This window comes from Panulirus ornatus, chromosome 7, assembly GCF_036320965.1.
Source record: "Panulirus ornatus isolate Po-2019 chromosome 7, ASM3632096v1, whole genome shotgun sequence".
In the NCBI taxonomy this organism is placed as follows: Eukaryota; Metazoa; Arthropoda; class Malacostraca; order Decapoda; family Palinuridae; genus Panulirus; species Panulirus ornatus.
In genome coordinates, this window is record NC_092230.1 from 47,914,594 (window position 1) to 47,928,558 (window position 13,965).

General features: G+C 47.9%; 1 protein-coding gene across 4 annotated transcripts in view; it reads left to right on the forward strand.

Annotated features, from left to right (window-relative positions):
* The window catches only part of LOC139749613 (monocarboxylate transporter 14-like), a 154,212-nt gene that overhangs the window by 74,145 nt on the left and 66,102 nt on the right, over positions 1-13,965 (forward strand). The window lies entirely within an intron of this gene.

Below are 13,965 nucleotides of genomic sequence, written 5' to 3' on the forward strand. Positions count from 1 at the left end.
ACACATCCAAATCATCTCAGCACGCCCATTTCAGCTCTCCCAACCTCACTCTCCTTAATACCACACCTCTCTCTCACTATGTCATTTCCTACTCAACTTCGTCCCCCTCCCGACACACACACGCACCACATAATATCCTCCAGCACGTCATCTCCAACAGGTGTCGCCTCCTCCACTCAGTCCTGCACCACCAAACGTGCCCAGCTCCTGACAAGGCGCTTTCCTCAAGATATATAGGGCATAGCTGATGTTTTGACGTAAGCGTGATATTTAACTTATCCTTCCCTAGAAATTGAGTTATCGTACTCCAGGGGTTAAGTTATCGTACATCATGGTAAAAGTTATCGCACTCTTGGGGTTGGCTGGTTGTTTCGGCCTTGGGTCTGTCAGCTCCCAGGCCCTTAGTGAAGGGCGTCATCAACCAACCGATACATTTTCAAGTTTTAAAGTTGTTTCTAAAACCACTTGCTCCCTCACTATGCACGTAGCTCACCTAGGGGTAGTATTACCCAACTTGGATTGTGTTATCGTATACGAGGGTTAAATTATCGTACTCCAAGTTATCGTACTCTTGAGGTTGCAAGTGAGAGGGTAAAACATACAATCTGTCTGGGTTTTTCTGCACAATGTGGGTCAGTTTACGATCATGGTCGTGATTGATCTCAGAATATGGTGGCTCTGGTGCAGGTTTGAGGTCAGGCAGCCCGCAGCTCATATTACTAATTGAAAACCGAAAATAAAGTCAACTGGAAAGAAGAGTTGAGTACGATCATGCTGCTGGGGCGGGAGCCAGGTAACTGTATGATAAAAAGTGGTGTCCGGAGTCAAGCGGTGTAGCACAGGGTTGATATAAACCTCACCTGACAACATTATGATATATTAAACCTTATCTAACCACACACCTGTATATAACCAGAGTGGAAGCATCGTCCATTTGGTTATACCCTCGGGCAGGTGATGGATAGACCAGCTCTGGTGTAGTGTCTACAACCCGTCTTGTTGATGCACACTTCCAGGTTTCCCGCCAAAATGAGCCGCGGGTGCTGGTGGACCGGGCAGGAGTCTCTGGCCCGGTCCGCCATGCCATATTTCTATACAAATTTACTCTCACAGCTGCTTGCTGCGGGTGTCATGGCCACAGAGGTCGTGTTAAAAACGCTCTGGTTCTTAACCTTTATTTCCCCGACGACACACTTCACTTGCCTGATCAAGGTCTTTACGAACCGAGCCAAGAATAAAACAGCTTAAGGATATATTAGAACGAAAACATTGTGGTGACAGAGAGGTCTTGTAAGGACTTTAAGCAGCGTAGTTACACCTTTAGAATGACAAGTGACGCGCGAGGGCTGCCAACTCTGGCATTAGAACAAATATGTCTTGACATGTTGAAATCTCGTTGGTATCACGACCTTATAGGAGAAATGCTCGGTAACCCCAGCTTCGGTCGTGACCCCAGGGTTAAGCACCCGTGGGTTGAGAGCCCCAGGGTTAGCGTGTGGTGTGCAAGACGAAACATTACGACAAGATTAGGTGACTGGCGTGGTGGGGTTGTGTTGCCGACGCGGGGGATCTGCATAGCGAGAGCGGCGGGCGGTCAGCTGGGAGGTGTTGACCAATCAGAGACCAGAAGAGCCGCCTGGCTTCAACAAGACGATCCCTCTGAAGCAACAGTCTTGAGGACGTGTGGCTCTCAGTTAATTCCGTGCTGGGAGTCACCTTATAACCTCCAGCTTAAGGGAGAGGGAGCCGCGGGGTTAGAATATTAGTTACTTGTAGGCGGCTTGTTTTGGCACTTGTCTTGCCCCCTTACGTAACTTGTTGACGGCATCTCGGGGATGGTTACCGTCTTTATGATGGCAGTTACGCAATTTGTTGACGGCAACAGGTGTGTCTGGCCTCATCACCAGTCGTACACACATGGACGCGGTTTGAACTTGTGCGTTGTCGGCATTCCAGATTTATGAGCTCGGGAGTTTCTTCATATTTAGTAACATGTTTAAAGATACGTCTGTGTATTGTATTAGACTTTTTTTTTTCGTTATACAAGTGTAAAGAAACTTTATCTGGTGACCTGGTTTAGTGCGGCCATTGTTATGGCGGAGCGGGCGCTGGGGTAAACAATTAGGCGGAGCGCACTGGTCGCCTGTCAACCAGGATCAGGGAAAATAGGTCGTGCAAGTCGAGATAAACTTTCCCCGATAAGAAACTTGCTATTTATTCTCTTTGAACAGATGGAGAAATGCGGAGTATAATGTCTTCTAGGAAACATGTTTTCTTAGGTCCCCCCCCTAGGGGGTCCGTGTGTTGTGACGTAAGAGGATGTTCTGTCTGGTGATTGGTTAAGATTAGCCCGCCTCGCGCCACGCCTTACACCCCCCCCCCCCCACCTCACGCCACACACCTACGTTTCATACTATCACTACGCCATATATGTGCTATCACTACTCCATATATGTACTATCACTACGCTATATATGTACTATCACTACGCTGTATACTGTCACTTATTTGAATCTTTTGGAAGATTGTAAACTTGTTTCCCTTAGTCACCGAGGTTATTTCGACTTCTTCTTCTTCTTATTATTATTATTATTATTATTATTATTATTGTTATTATTATTATTATTATTATTATTATTATTATTATTATCATTATTATTATCATCGTTATTATTATTATCGTTATTATTATTGTTATTATCGTTATTATTATTATTATTATTATTATTATTATTATTATTTTTATTATTATTATTATTATTATTATTATTATTATTATTAATATTTAAGAGTAGTAGTAGTCGTCGTCTGGTTATATGACAGAGGTTGTGGGGGAGTTGCCGTGCCACCAGTTGTGGGAGGGAAGTGTTGGGGAAGCGGCTTGGGAGTGGCTGGGGTGCGGCCCGGGCCGGCTCCCCCACCGTGGCCCAGATGCTGACTTACGGCCCGGGTCAGGAGGATGGTCAGGCTGACCAGGTCACCGTCATACAGAGGAAGGTCACAGTCACAGGTCACAGCTGGAGGTCAAAGTTGGAGGATGGTCAGGAGGTGGACGTGTGGAAGGTCAGTGGTCGAGGATAATATTGTGGAATCCAAATCCTTCCTGATGGAGTTATAAAGTGAAGATATGTGGTCACCTGTGTAGAACACACACACACACACACACACACACACACACACATCAGTGCGGGCCGCCTGCTTAAAGGCGTAAGCGAGAGACATTGATTCATTGAATGGAGGTCATGGGAACCAAACCTTTGTAGACTTCTACGAGAGAGTGAGCTCTCCTGCAGACACAGAGCTGGGTGCATTGTCTGTATCCGGAGTGCCTGAAAGCGTTTGACGCTGTGCCACATGGGAGATTGGGGGGGGGGGAGAGAAATGGATTATCAGGCATGAGTAAGAGGGAGACCAGGCCTTATCTATGCTTGTCATGTGCTCGTACGGGGCTATGTTGGCGGATGATGGCACCATGAGGGAAGTAGAGAGTGATGGAGACTCCATCAGTGTACTGCGGGAATGGTACAAACTTCAAAATTGCTCTGACACCTGGATGATACGGTGGAACCCCAGCAGATTACAATGATAACAGGAGAAAGTGAAGGAAGAACTGTGCACGGATGTTATCGACCGGTATATAAGCTTCAGGCATTGTGTGTGTGTGTGTGTGTGTGTGGTGTGTGTGTGTGAGTGAGAGAGAGAGAGAGAGAGAGAGAGAGAGAGAGAGAGAGAGAGAGAGAGAGAGAGAGAGAGAGAGAGAGACGGGATTTGGCCATTGACGTTATACTTCACCAGTGGCCAGAGCCCCATTGTGGAGGAACTGTAGAGGAGTTAGATTGTTTGCTGGCAAATATGAGAATTGTATTCCGTCTCTTTGAAAGGAAATACGTAGCAAAGTTTTCTCGTTGTATATTTTTGAAGTATAGTTCTTATGAATGAATGCAGAATACGAAGTTTGTGAATATTGAGTGTAGAAAGTTGAAAAAAGTTTTATGATAGCGGAGGAAGTTCAGTATAGCGGACCCCCACGAGTGCTGAAGTGCCCTCGTGTTCAGACGAGCAGATGGTTGGTGACGCCTACAGCCTAGCGACCAGCTGTTGCAGAGCCGGAGCGTCGCCGTTGCCATGGAGACGACCCTGCCGGCGCTCCCGGGCTCAGAATGTAAACAAGATAATGGCGCCAGATATCTGTATCTGCCTACGTCGCCCCGTGGGTGAGGGACGACGCGTTGCACGTGCACACGACCACGACGGAGACCCGCGGGTGGTGTAGATGGGAGGGAGAGCGAGGCATGGCAGTGGTGGGAAAATGTTAAATAAGCGACGGTGCGAGAGGCAGGAGGCGGGGAATTTTCCGTACCCAGGGTGAGGCCAGCCAAGTCCTGTGGGGCGGGCGGTCGCCACCCCCTGGCCTCCGTTCTAGCCTCAGACGTATCCCCTGGGGCGTCCCTTTGTCCCGCGGCTGCTGCTGCTGCTGGCGTGCTGCTGCCCTGCTTGACCTGCTGTGCCCTGCTTGACCTGCAGCTGCCCTGCTTGACCTGCTGTGCCCTGCAGCTGCCCTGCTTGACCTGCTGCTGCCCTGCTTGACATGCTGTGCCCTGCTTGACCTGCAGCTGCCCTGCTTGACCTGCTGTGCACTGCAGCTGCCCTGCTTGACCTGCTGCTGCCCTAAGACCTGGTGGTGCTGTCGCAGTGGGGGTCACACGTGTGGTTCCAGTGGTGCCAACATCTTTGGACTGGGGGAGGAGGGGGGTTCACCGGTATGTTGTGTAGTGGTGCTAACACTTTGGACTAGGGGGAGGGGGTTACCCATGTGTATTTCTAATGGTCTTACAGAGTCATGTTGATGGTAGCTATGGGTCTTGCTGAAGATACACCATCATTTTGTTTGTTACCTTTTGTCACACTAGTGGTGCCCCATCTTGTGGTGTCACACGAGTGGTGCCCCATCTTGTGGTGTCACACGAGTGGTGCCCCATCTTGTGGTGTCACACTAGTGGTGCCCCATCTGGTGGTGTCACACGAGTGGTGCCCCATCTTGTGGTGTCACACGAGTGGTGCCCCATCTGGTGGTGTCACACGAGTGGTGCCCCATCTGGTGGTGTCACACGAGTGGTGCCCCATCTTGTGGTGTCACACGAGTGGTGCCCCATCTGGTGGTGTCACACGAGTGGTGCCCCATCTGGTGGTGTCACACGAGTGGTGCCCCATCTGGTGGTGTCACACGAGTGGTGCCCCATCTGGTGGTGTCACACGAGTGGTGCCCCATCTGGTGGTGTCACACGAGTGGTGCCCCATTTTCTTGTCTTTTGCTACAGTGTTATCAAAGGTGCGCGTTTTTCTTCCAACTAGTATACGTTTTTCCTTCATTTTTAGTATTTTTTCCAATGATTTCGTTTTTATGGATGGGTACGTTTTCGTATAAGTGGTACCTCTATGTTCGAGTGGTGCCTTTCGCTCTTGCTAGTGGTACCCATATATCTTGATTACGTCACCCCTTTCTCAGTGTTGTCCCTTTTTTTTTTTGTCCTAGTGGTAGCGTAGCCTGCCTGAGGTGGGAAGGTCAGGGAAAGTTATCATGACGTAAAGTGGAAGACTTTGGTGGGAGGTTCGGCCATAAAACTGGACCTGTCAAAAGCTTTTTACCCTAAAGTGAAGTTGTTCCAAACTCTCTCTGTTGCTAGTGTTTCCTCGTTGTACGTCGTTCGTATCTGTATAGTTTGTGTTTCCTCGTTATACGTCGTTCGTATCTGTATAGTTTGTGTTTCCTCGTTGTACGTCGTTCGTATCTGGATAGCTTGTGTTTCCTCGTTGTACGTCGTTCTGTCTCTGTATAGTTTGTGTTTCCTCGTTGTACGTCGTTCGTATCTGTATAGCTTGTGTTTCCTCGTTGTACGTCGTTCTGTCTCTGTATAGCTTGTGTTTCCTCGTTGTACGTCGTTCTGTGTCTGTATTGCCCGTGCGATGCCTTTCCGTTGCTCTCCTCTCCCTAGTCTGTCTGTGTAACTTTTCACGTGTATTCAGAACTAAAGTTTTCCTGTAGGGTGGGATTTACAATTCAGTTCCCCAGTGGTGTTGTCCCACCAGTGGGACCGCCCTTGACCAAGTTGGCAATGTTGTAGCGCAGCCTGAACTGGAGAGGCTGTTGTCTGGCGGAAGTGGCGCCGTGTTATGGAGCGGCTGGCTCTTGATGTGTCTCCCGGGGCCTCCTGCCGTATCCCCAGGATCCCGTGTACATCCCCAGGGGAGTGTGACACACATGTACATCTCCAAGGAAAGTGACACCCGTGTACATCTTCAGGAGAGTGTAGCACACGTGTACATCCCCAGGGAAGTATGGCACCCGTGTTCACCTCCAGGGAAGTTTGACACCCGTGTACATACCACAGGGGAGTCTGGCACCCGTGTACGTCTCCAGGGAAGTTTGACACCCGTGTACATACCACAGGGGAGTCTGGCACTCGTGTACGTCTCCAGGGAAGTTTGACACCCGTGTACATACCACAGGGGAGTCTGGCACCCGTGTACGTCTCCAGGGAAGTTTGACACCCGTGTACATACCACGGGGAGTCTGGCACCCGTGTACATCCCCAGGGGAGTGTGTCATCCGTGTGCATCCAGGTCACATTACTGGGTCACTTGGTTAAGGTTTTCAGGTTAGCAAGTGGCGGCCACACCTGTCATGGTGCCCCGGCTCCTACCGCTGTTTATTATGACAACTTCACACACACTCAGGTCAGGACGCTCCCTCCCAACCGAGGCTTACGACCAGTAATGTATCTGTGCAGTTTGCAAGGTTCGACCCACTCATCCCCTGAGGCTCGACCCACTCAACCCCTGAGGCTCGACCCACTCAACCCCAGAGGTTTGACCCACTCAACCCCAGAGGCTCGACCCACTCAACCCCAGAGGTTTGACCCACTCAACCCCAGAGGTTTGACCCACTCAACCCCAGAGGCTCGACCCACTCAACCCCAGAGGTTTGACCCACTCAACCCCAGAGGTTTGACCCACTCAACCCCTGAGGCTCGACCCACTCAGGAAGGTGAAGATCAAAATCCTCCTCCCCTCAGGACGTCAGGTGTAGCAGCAGACAATATATATAGCCTTGGGTCGTGCCCCACATGACCCTACCTACCTACCTAGCTAGCCGGGCCAGATCAACACCTTCCTCGCCAGATATTGACCATTATGAAACGACCGCGTGGCCTGCCTGGCGACCGCACATTGCCCTAAAAGCTTCATGGATTTTTGTTCCTTAAGATCTCGAGTTCTACATGTGGGTGTTGGAGTGTATATGTGTGTGTGTGGCGGGTCGGGTGTAGGTAAGCGCTATACCCGGGTAGTTACGTCCCTCCCTCATCTCTCTCTCTCTCTCTCTCTCTCTCTTGCTTCTCTCATTGTTCTCTTTTTTTGTACATTTCCGTAGCTCAGTACAACACGTCCAGTGGTGGCGGGCGCGCTGACACAACGGTCCTCTGTGCTCGTGAGTGCGAGCTTGATATTGAGCCTTTCTTCCGTGACGTGGGCCGGGTGTGGTGCCTGCGTTTGACAGATGTGTTCCTGCCGTGTCTGGGACCAAGACACGAACGACCTCGGGGAATTCGTCCTGTGTTCTTGCCCGCCACCATAGTCCGGACATGTGACGCGAATGGGTGAAATAAATATGGGGACCCTCCGGCGTTTTTTTTCGTTGTTGTTGTAAGGTTCAGCAGCGTATTGCAGCGTTCCCTTGGTAGTGGTGGTGGTGGTGGGTGAGGATAGAGACTATACTTAGCTTTTGTCTTTGTGAGAATATGATGTTTTTGTGACGCCTTGAGACGTATTGTTTGTTCATGGGGTGGATAATTACCATTTTTTTTTTTTCTGTACGGAGAGGGAGTTCTACACTCGTGGGGCCCCATCTGTTGTTCATTACGGGAAGGGAGTTCTACACTCGTGGGGCCCCATCTCTTGAACACTCTATAACTTCTTATAATTCTATATGGTGTCAGCATTACCCATGTCCTCAGTCACTCTGTACCATCATCCACCACTCTTTACTATAGATTACTATAACAGTAATTCTTGGCATCTTTTATAACAAGTTTCTTTTTTAATTTCATGTTGTTCTGTTCTTATATCTCTCTCGAAGAACTGTTCACTGTCTACGTTGTTGATCTTTTTGAAAAACACAAAGGTTGTGATCAGGTCACCCTTCACACTTCTCTCTTCCAAGGCGTGCAAGATCAAAGCTACTAGCTTTCCGCCACACGTAACTCGGCTCTCTTAATTCTGTTACTATATTTGTTGTCCTCCTCCGGACCTTCTCTATTAACTCCTCGTGCTTCTGTAAGTGCGGTGCCCAAACTTGAGAAGCATTGTTTGTGTGTGTGTGTGTGTGTGTGTGTGTGTGTGTGTGTGTGTGTGTGTGTGTGTGTGTATGTGTGTTTTTTGTTTACGGTGGAGAGTGTTTACGGGCGCCAGTCTTGGCTCAGGCTAGATGTACGTTGGAGTCCTGGCCTTGTAGTGCCTTTGTTTATTGTAGTGGTGTATGTGATCATGTCTAAGAATACATTGATGTGTATAAGGGTGTGTATGTGTGTGAATAAGTTTTGGTAATGTTTTCTTTTACTGTACTGTGAGGGAGTCTTACACTGGTGGGACCCCATCTCTTGTACTGTACGAGGAGGAAGTTCTACACTGGTGGGACCCATGTCTTAAAGTGGACTTAATCTTCACAAGTAACGTGGACGTGATATGTGGTACTAATATCCCTACGTATTGTGATCACAACCTGACTAAAGGGAAAACAAGCTTGGGTGCTAAACCGCCCAGCCAGAACTCACGAAACATTGAAGACGTTTCCAGTGGCTTCGGTGTTAATAGTAGACGGATAAGCTGGTTGTGATCAGGGATGTCTGCGATGGGACATCCATGCTAAGTAGCAAAACAGGAGGAGGACTGTTTAATTGACATGGCCACTGTGATAATGCAAACATGCAATAGACATACACCAGCCAGAAGACAGCACAAAAAGTCGAAGTAAGAACGAGGAAGACGAGCACTTCACGCGAGGCGAAAAAAGAATTGCAGGCCTTCTGAAGAAGCCACTGCTCAGCCAGCACAGGAAAGAAAACCTGTCAAGTGAAATATCAGACGTGGGACATAAACTGAAAATGTCTTATGAAACACAGGGAAAAAGAAGATGACATAAATAGGAGGTAACCCAAGATACTTTTACTCCTGTGCAAAACGCAGATCCGGAACCACAAACTCCATTGGCCCACTTAAAACAGAATGTATCTTTACAGACGGACTGCCAAGAGATGAGTGAGTTTCTAAAAAAGGCAATGTGAATCGGTATTCAGCGAGCCAAAAACATCACAGATAAACGACCCAACAGACCTCTTCCTAAACATTAATGCCCCAAAGTGTACACACGGCAGATGTCACCACCTCCACAGGATTTCGAGAGGACCATTAAGAGCATGTCCATGCACTCAGCCATGTCCAATGCCTCCATATAGAATGCTCTGTCCCCCAAGGAACTGTACTTGCAACCCTCCTGTTCCTCATTCTTATGTTTAGTATTGAAGCAAACAGGAGCCACAGTTCTTTGTCATCCTTTGCAGATAATACAAGAATAAGTATGGAAATAACCTCAATAGATTATGCCGAAAGGCTATAGAGACATAAACGCTCTCATAAACCTAGACCTTGGAGTAATAATGTCTGACGAACTAACCCTCAGCGAACACAACAAAACAACGGTTGCCTCATGCAGAAGGCTGGCAGGCTGGATCCTGCGGACCTTAAAGGCAAGGGAGGAAAAAGCACTGATGGTATACAAGGCACTGATTCTTTCCCGAACTGAGTATTGCTGCGTTCTAACATCACTCCACAAGGGGGGCGAAATTGCTGATTAAGAAAGTGTCCAGAGAACTTTCACAGCCCTTATTAATGTGGTAACGGAGATAGATTACTGCGAACGACTGTAAATACTGGGGCTAACTTCCTGTAGCGCAGGTAGATGTATATCATCAACTGTACTTGGAAAATCCTTGAAGGCATGATTTCTAAACTTCTTTAGGAAATAACATCTTACTGGCACAACAGTCATGGAAGACTGTAAAATACGACATCTAAAATTCACAGGTGCCATATGCAGAGAGAGAGAGAGAGAGAGAGTACTTTAAACATATGGGGCTCAAGGCTTCAACACCTTGCCATCTACCACCAGAAACCGCCTGTGATGCACGGTAGAGGTCAAGAGTGCATTAGACAAGCACCTACAAAGTGTACCAGACCAGCAGGTTGTGGGGGTTCTGTGGGCCTGAGGGCTGCGCCTACCAACGGCTTGGTCGACCAACGACCCAAGTCCAGCAGCCTGGGCTCAGCCCGGGCTGTGGAGATGAAGACCCCCGAAGACTACGAAGTATCCACATTCATGGGCTCCATCTCTTAAACTTCATCATAAGACATCTTAAACTTCTCAGTATTCCGTCCACATTTTCAAGTTCATTCTTAAGTTCATTCACATCCTTGTACGCCCTTGTTTATATATTTGTGTGTTTTGATGATGTGCACGTGTGTGTGTGTGTGTGTGTGTGTGTGTGTGTGTGTGTGTGTGTGTGTTGTGTCTGTGTCTGTGTATGCACCTTGTTCCGGTGTGATATCCAACAGTAAGAGGTCCTGACACACAGACACACCTCCTGTGTCTGTGTATCGTCATCTGTGTCCACCTTAGCCCCAATCTGTATCGTGTCGTATGGACACACACCTTTCTGGGTGTATCCACGTGTCTTCATAGTGTGATGTGCGCTACATACCCTACACTGTGTACTCCTCATGTCTTCCCTAGCACGTAACACCTGATCCTTGGTAAAAGCCTGGTTTTCCGCATGAACACTTTGGTCATGACTTGGCCCTGCGATATATATATATATATATATATATATATATATATATATATATATATATATATATATATATATATATATATATATATATATTATCCATGGGGATAGGGGAGAAAGAATACTTCCCACGTATTTCCTGTGCGTCGTAGAAGGCGACAAAAAGGGAAGGGAGCGGGGGGCTGGAAATCCTTCCCTTTCATATTTTTTTTTTTAATTTTCCAAAAGAAGGAACAGAGAAGGGGGCCAGGTAAGGATATTCCCTCAAAGGCCCAGTCCTCTGTTCTTAACGCTACCTCGCTAATGCGGGAAATGGCGAATAGTATGAAAGAAAGAAAAAGATATATATATATATATATATATATATATATATATATATATATATATATATATATATATATATATATATATATATATCCTGCATAGCGAGGTAACGTCAAGAACAGATGACTGAGCTTCAGAGGAGAAAATCCTCAATTGGCTCGCGTCTGTGTTCCTTCTTTGGGAAAAGTAAAATAGGAGGAAAGGATTTCCAGCCCCCCGCTTCCTCCCCGTTAAGTTACCTTCTACGATGTGCAGGCAATATGTGGGAAGTATTCTTTCTCCCCTAATATATATATATATATATATATATATATATATATATATATATATATATATATATATATATATATATATATGTATATATATATATATATATATATATATATATATATATATATATATATATATATATATATATGATTATTTTCATTTATGCCTTATCGCTGTCTCCCGCGTTAGCGCGGTAGCGCAAGGAAACAGACGAAAGAATGGCCCAATCCACTCACATACACATGTATATACATACACGTCCACACACGCACATATAAATGCCTATACATTTCAACGTATACATCTATATACATACATAGACATATACACATATACACATTTGCATAATTCATACTTGCTGCCTTTATTCATTCCCGTCGCCACCCCGCCACCCATGAAATGACACCCCCCCCTCCCCCCGCACGCGTGCGAGGTAGCGCTAGGAATAGACAACAAAGGCCACATTCGTTCACACTCAGTCTCTAGTTGTCATGTATAATGCACCGAAACCATAGCTCCCTTTCCACATCCAGGTCCCACAAAACTTTCCATGGTTAACCCCAGACGCTTCACGTGCCCTGGTTCAATCCATTGACAGCACGTCGACCCCGGTATACCACATCCTTCCAATTCATTCTATTCCTTGCACGCCTTTCACCCTCCTGCATGTTCAGGCCCCGATCGCTCAAAATCTTTTTCACTCCATCCTTCTACCTCCAATTTGGCCTCCCACTTCTCGTTCCCTCCACATCTGACACATATATCCTCTTTGTCAATCTTTCCTCACTCATTCTCTCCATGTGACCAAACCATTTCAATACACCCTCTTTTGCTCTCTCAACCACACTCTCTTTATTACCACACAACTCTCCTACCCTTTCACAACTTACTCGATCAAACCACCTCACACCACATATTGTCTTCAAACGTCTCATTTCCATCACATCCACCCTCCTTCGTACAACCCTATCTATAGCCCACGCCTCGCAACCATATAACATTGTTGGAACCACCATTCCATCAAACACACCCATTTTTGCTTTCCGAGATAATGTTCTTGCCTTCCATATATTCTTCAACTCTCCCAGAACTTTTGCCCCCTCCCCCACCCTGTGACTCACTTCCGCCTCCATGGTTCCATCCGCTGCCAAATCCACTCTCAGATATCTAAAACACTTCACCTCCTCCAGTTTATATATTTATATCGTTGGGTTACCAGGTGATCCACGGGGAAAAACGGCTTTTCGACGAAAAAAAAGTCATGAAAGAAAACGCTTCCGTGTTGTCTTTAAAATGGCCATCAAGGGCGACTGTTGAAAAACTGAATTGTGGTGGTCACTTCCAAGTGGCCCGCATACCATGAGGCTGTGGTAAGTCTGAGCCTTGACAGGTGGCCTTTGATGGCCCTTAAGGCCAGGCTGTGGTGCCCTTAGGTCCGGCCCTTGAGCATGAGGCACCATCATCATAACACAAGGTTGCTAAGCACAACTGTTATGAGTGAGTGTTGTGAACCAAGGGTTATCTCTGGGGTTGTGGGGTTGTGGGGGGGCTCAAGACTGTCCCTCAACCCCAGCGGTGGCTTACACCCTTCCCCAGATTCTGAAGTATACCCCCAGAATATGGGGCCTTTACACGTGTACCTGTAAGTACCCTCTTTTGTACCTCACTGGGAGGGAGCTGTGTACTCTATGGGTGTCATGTATGTCTGTGGGGACCTATGTATACACGCACAAGTATGTGTATTTTGGGAAGTAGATGTATGGTGTGTATGTATGGTATGTATGTGTGCGTGCGTGTGTGTGTCGCCGCTCCTGGGGGTCAGGAGTTGGCAACCGGCTTTTGGGGTTATTTTAAGACGTGTTTACCTCCTCTCACACACCTGCGCTCACCCCACCACACACTTGCGCTCACCCCACCACACCTGCGCTCACCCCACCGCACACTTGCGCTCACCCCACCACACACTTGCGCTCACCCCACCACACACCTGCGCTCACCCCACCGCACACTTGCGCTCACCCCACCACACACCTGCGCTCACCCCACCACACCTGCGTTCACCCCAACGCACCTGCGCTCACCCCAACACACCTGCGCTCACCCCACCACACCTACGTTCACCCCAACACACCTGCGCTCACCCCACCACACTTGCTCTCACCATACCACATCTGCGCTCACCCTACCACAACTGCGTTTACCTCACCACAACTGCGCTCTCCCCACCACACCTGCGTTCACCCTACTACACCTGCGTTCACCCCACCACACCTGCGTTCACCCCAACACACCTGCGCTCACCCCACCACACTTGTTCTCACCATACCACATCTGCTCTCACCCCGCCACAACTGCGCTCACCACCACAACTGCACTTTCCCCACCACACACCTGCGCTCATCCCACCACACCTGCGCTCACCCCACCACACACCTGTGCTCACCCCACCACACCTGCGCTCACCCCACCACAT